The 5,993-nt window shown below is 38.6% G+C and overlaps 1 non-coding gene across 1 annotated transcript; it reads right to left on the bottom strand.

Moving 5' to 3' along the window:
* Positions 1 to 4,437: 4,437 nt before the first annotated feature.
* Positions 4,438 to 4,543, bottom strand: LOC145590331 (small nucleolar RNA R71). Its single transcript, XR_014101956.1, has one exon. It is a non-coding gene; the product is annotated as a small nucleolar RNA R71 (small nucleolar RNA).
* Between the last annotated feature and the right edge of the window lie 1,450 nt (positions 4,544 to 5,993).

Raw genomic sequence — 5,993 nt, forward strand, 5'->3', positions numbered from 1 at the left:
AGCTGTTTTCTCTACAGGGTAATATTTGTTATAAAAATTCAAAGCAAGAGTTTCCCAGTTAGTAATACCTAGTGCAGTTCTATTCAAACCATTAAACCACAGTTTAGCTTTTCCACATAATGAAAAGGGAAAAAGAATCTCCCTAATCTGGTCCTGCGTAACCCCATTCTGCCAATAGTATTGCAGTACTGACAGAAACCTGCAATGTGAAGATTTGGGTCTTCACCCTTGGCTCCACTGAACTGCTTCCTTTCTATCATAGTTATGAATTGGGGCTTGATCTGGAACTGGACTCCCTCGAGATCTAGAGTACGCAAAAGGTGTGGAAAATCCGTCAGGGACGGTTGCGAGTAATTGCTGAGCTTCTTAGGTGCTGTCATCTCTGATTCTGAATCTGAAGGAACTTCTGAATCACTAGAATCAGTTGGCGGATCGTTAGGAATATCGTTACTCCCAGAACCTGCCATGATTTGTCTGTAGAGATTCTTTTGTCTATGGAAAGAGCGCTCGATATCAGGATCGAATGTAATATAACCTGATCTGGAACCCCTGGGCATAAACAAAGAACTAAAAAGACAAATATGAGAATCGCCTCAAAGAACTAACGTTCTCTGAGACAAGAGAAAATAATCTAGACTACATAGAACAATCAAAAATAAAAATTAAAACCGTCTCCCCGGCAACTGCGCCAAATTTTGATAGGCTAAAGTAGTAGTCACCCAATCAAAAATAATACCTAAATCCACTAACTATGCAGATAGGGAAGAAGGGTCGAACCACAGGAAAACGAGTTAATTTATTCCTAATTAATCAATATAATCTAAATTATCAAGTAACCAATTTGTTATTATAAAAGGGAACTAAACTACTAAGAGTATAAGTGGGAAGGAATAAAAGTAGGAGGAAAATCAATGAAATAAAAGCCTAGGGCATAGGTTCACCAATAAACAATATTCCAAGGTAAAACATAACAATCAATCATCAATGCATCAATTAATCAGATCATAAAGGGCTTTCGCTACGTATTACAATCAAAGATTTAATTTACCGGTATTAAATCTCATCTCTCGAATCTCGACTTAACCATTTATAAATTAGTGAGCCTATTGAAACTAAGCCTAAACATCAATTCTCATCTCTCGAATCTCGAATCAATATTGCTAAACTCATACAATTAAACCAGGCCTAATCTAATTGCATAGCATTAAATCAATCAATAGGAAATTAATCAAGCATTGATAACCAACAATAATAATTTACCCCTTCATATTATTTATGGATCCCCATAAACCCTAGAAAGAAAACTACTCAGACATAATTGAACATAAACTAAACAAAGCAATTAAAGGAAACATGATGAAAGAAATAAATTAAAATAAATGAGATTAAAGTAGAAGAAATCGTTACCAAAGTAATCGGAATTAAGGAGTTGAATTAAGAACAAAAATGGAGAACAATGTTGTAGAGAGAGAAACTAATTTAAAGCTAAGTAGAGAGAGAGAAAGTCTAAGAGAAGAGGTCCTAAGCAAAAGCATTAAAAATCGTATTTATACCATAACCCGAAACTACTCCTAATTAGAAACTAAGTAGTCGTCGAAGAAGCCTCCCCAAAAACACGCGCCCGCCTTTTCTCTTCTCCCTCTTGTTCTGGGCATCCGCCCGATCGGGCTAAAGCTTGCCCGATCGGGCCCGGCTATATGCTGGACTTGGATTGGGCTCCATTCTTGGCCCAATTCGAATATCCACTTTGGGTCTTGAATACTTGGTGTCCAAAAGCAATCGGTCATGCCTTCAAATGCTCGTAGTTGTACCGCAATAATCCCGGGAAAAAGCTCAAAAGATGCAATTCCATACAAAACTCAACCGAAACTACGAAAACACTAGAAAACACTAATTAGTAATAAAAGTGGCTCTAACGAGCCAAAAACACTACTAATTACGACCAAGGGATGGGGGTAAAACACCATATAAAGTAGACATATCAGCTATGCAGCCCGGCTCGCCAAGGGATGCTTTGCCCTCGATTTCCGTGCAATATCCCCTGGTTTTTAACCCAAATTTTGCGTGACTAAATAATTAATTCAAATTAATTTTAGAATTAATCAAATGAGCCAAAAATGAAAAATTATTACAAGTCCAACTTAAATAAAAACTCATCAAGTTGCGCATTGATGTGTGACATTTTTGGCACTCATTTGGTTCCTTTTTGGATGATTTTTATTTTATTTTATCTCTCTTTTCTTTAGTTTTCCTTAGTTTTATTCTTGTTTTCTTCATTTTATGCTTTTTGTAGTTAGTTTCTCTTTTTCTTGTCTTTTTCTAGTTTACTTGTTATTTTTCTCTTTTACTTGCTTTTTATCTTTTGCTTGTAGGTGGTAATTGATTGTCCAAGAATTCCCGGGCTTCCTTTCTATAGTTTTCCATTGATTTTCATGCCTAAAGCTTGTGCAAGAAGTTTCAAGTCAATGAGAGGTTCAAGGAGCATGCTTCAAAGTCTTGTTTATGCCTTCCTCATGGCTCATTTTCTTCAAGAAATTCAAGGAAGTTGCTGCCTACCTTGTCCTCCATCATCATCATCTAGGGTGCGTGCACCTTGTGAGCAAGGGCAAAGAAGAAAGGAGGAAGCTGCAGCTATGTGCGGGCGCACTTGAGGAGTGTGCGGCCGCACATCAGGTGTGTGCGGGCGCACATTCCTGGGTACACTCCTTCGAGCGCCCGCACTTACGAGGGTCTATTTTTGGGCGTCATTACCGACCTCTCCTTTGTATATATAGTTATTTCTACCTGTTTTTGGGGAGGAAGTTTTAGTTTTAGATTGAATTTGATAGTTAGTTTTTGGGAGAATTTTAGAGAGAGAAACTCAAGAACTAGAGAGAGAAACTCATGATTTTTGGTGATTGCTCAAGGATTCCTCATTGTATTTGATCTTTGGATCAAAGTTTTGTAAGGATTTTCTTCTTGATTTCAATACAAGTTTGATTTTAGTTGATTTCATTAGTTTTTCATATTGTTGATGATTGATTTGGTTATTGATTGAATTTTGATTGATTTTGATTGATTGTTGGTTTAATTTTTGAATTCAAGTATGTTGATAATGAATTTGATGAATGTAGTAGTTTTGATCTCCATTTCTATGGCTAGTGAGTAGTTTCCTAGCTAGGGAGATGGTGAAGCATGTATGAATGATGGAATAGTGTAATTTGGGGATAATTGATGGAGTTGATGATATGATTAAATTTGGTTGATATTTCATGTGCATGTGTGTGATTAATTGAGGTTTGGCCATCTTTGATTAATACACTAGATTGCATTGTAAGCTTGCTATGATACGGACCATTGATTAGTGAACTTGCAATTTCACGATTGAGGTGCTTTGTGACGTTCCCTAGTTAGTGTTTAGCGTAGTTGACGCTAGTTAGACCTCTAGGTGAACCACCTTAGTATGCTCTTTTGGATACATGATGATTTTCCTTCATATCGCTTGACTTAGTCGGTTTGACCTCCCAAATTACCGTTTCCATTATGATTGCATGTGGATCCATTGCCCTAGTGTCTTAGATTGATTTAATACAAGTTTGCATACCTAGTTAGCTTTACTTCTACCTCAAACCCCTTCTTGATTCCGAAATAGCTTGATCTAGACTTCGTGCACTTGATATCCATTCCCTTGGGTTCGACCTTGACTTGCCACTACGCTAAATAGGGGTTAGTTAAGTTACAAATTTTGTTTGATAGGGTGGGGTGGTAGCCCAACGACCTACCGTTCTCCGTCCCATCAAAATGGCGCCGTTGCCGGGGAATGGTGCTTGAGTGTATGTTGTTTTTGAGTTTATTTCATTTTGATAAAATACAAAAAGATTTTGTTTCTCTAGGCTACATTTGTAGCCGTGCTACTAACATTTTTGTGTGAGTTTTGCATGCATAGAACCCATGATCGTCCCCTTGTTCCCCTTGATCCGGAAATTGAGAGGACTCTTTCAAGAAGAAGAGTGGATAATGGATCCTTGGCTTATAGCTCTTCAAGTGAAGAAGAATTTCAAGAAGAACAAGGAATGGGTGAAAATCCTAGAATAGCCTTAAAGGAGCTTGGAGTGCCCGGGGCATATAGGTTTGAGAGTGGAATAGCTCCACCTACTACCCCGGCAAATGACTTCGAAATCCGGCCGGCAATGATCACCTTGATTGAGAGAAGGCAATATAGTGGGGCTAAGAATGAGAGCCCATTGAACCATTTGAAAGAATTTGAAAAATATTGCAACACGATCAAAGTCAATGAGGTCTCTCAAGAATTCATCCGCCTCAAGTTGTTCCCTTTCTCTCTATTAGGAAGATCTTTGGAGTGGCTAGACAAGGAAGTGAAGCCCAACTCCTTGAGAACTTGGGATGATGTTACAAAGGCTTTCTTGTCCCGTTTCTATCCCCAAAAGAAGACGGCGGAGGCAAGAGCTTTGATTCAAGGGTTCAAGCAAAGGCCGAGTGAAAGCCTTTATGAAGCATGGGAGAGATTCAAAGAGTATCAAAGGGAGTGCCCTCACCACGGAATCCCCACATACCAAGTGATCCAAATCTTCTATGGCGGTTTAAGTCCCCAAGGCAAGTCATGCCTTGATGGAGGGGCCGGGGGCCCTATCATGAACAAAATCGAAGAAGAAGTTGTGGACATCATTGAGGACGTGGTGACATATTATAGGGATTGGCAAGATGGGGAGAGAGACTCTTCAAGCAAGCAATCTTCATTGTATTCGGTGGACCATCTCAATGCAATCAATAACTTTTCCTCCCAAATGACAAACTTAGGAAAGGAGGTCACCGCAATCAAAGCTAAGTTGGAGAGCACTTCTACCTCTTCTCAAGCTTCTAATCTTCCCTCCCAATTTAAGGGGAGAGGTACTCCTTCTAACTCTCAACCCCCTCCCTCTTCACATAATATGCCTTTGGGTTGCTTGTTTTGTGATGCATGTGGATCGTATGATCATGACTCTAGTGTTTGTCCTAATGAATGTGTTGATGAATTTGACAACAATGAGTGTGAACATGTTAATTTTGTGTCAAACAACAATGTTCAAAGGTTTGATAATAAAAAAGGCCAATGGAATAGGAATTACCAAAACCAAGGCAATTTTGACAACTATAATCATAATGGTGGTTATAGGAACCAAGGGAATCAAGGTTCTCGTGGCAACCATAACCAAGGTTATAGTAGCCAAAATCAAAGCCAAAACTATGGTAATCAAAATCATAATTATGGTAATCAAAACCAAGGTTATGTAAATCATAACCAAGGTAATGGAAACCATAATCATGGTGGTGGTAACCATATTCAAGGTTATGGTTCAAATCAAAATAGGAGTAATTGGAACATCCAAGGAAGGGGAAATTTTCAAAACAATGCTCAAAGAGGTCCCCCACCCGGTTTTGTTCCAAAGACTCAAAATGAAAATTCCTATTCACAACCTTCTTCTCCTAAGACAACCTTGGAAGAGTTGATTGATAATCAAACTAAGATCATTAACACCTATATGGCGGTTAGTGATAAGAAATTCAATAAGATGATGACCCACAATAAGATGCTTGAGACTCAAATTACTCAATTAGCAAGCACTATTAAGGATTTTGCTAGTCCTTCATCTTTGCCTTCCCAAGGTGTTGAACCAAAGAAACCCGTGTACTCTATTGCCACAAGTGGTGGAAATGATTTTGATGAGGGAGTTTCTTGTTCAAAAGAGGGAAGAGATGAGAGTGGTGCTAAGGAGAATGAAGTGGAAAGGGTTGAGTCTAAGGAAATCTATTGTGAGGTTGACAAAAGAGAAGAGTGTGTTGGTGAAAAGATGAGTGAGATAGAGAGATTTCCCGATCTACCATATCCCCAAAAATATTTGAGATTCAAAATGGATGAGCAATTTGGGAAGTTCCTTGAAGCTTTTAAGGATGTTCATGATTCTACACCCGCTACCGAACCAATTCCCGACATGCCTAAGTACTCCAAGTTTGTT

The sequence above is a fragment of the Chenopodium album genome, chromosome 17 (assembly GCF_948465745.1).
Source record: "Chenopodium album chromosome 17, dcCheAlbu1.1, whole genome shotgun sequence".
In the NCBI taxonomy this organism is placed as follows: Eukaryota; Viridiplantae; Streptophyta; class Magnoliopsida; order Caryophyllales; family Amaranthaceae; genus Chenopodium; species Chenopodium album.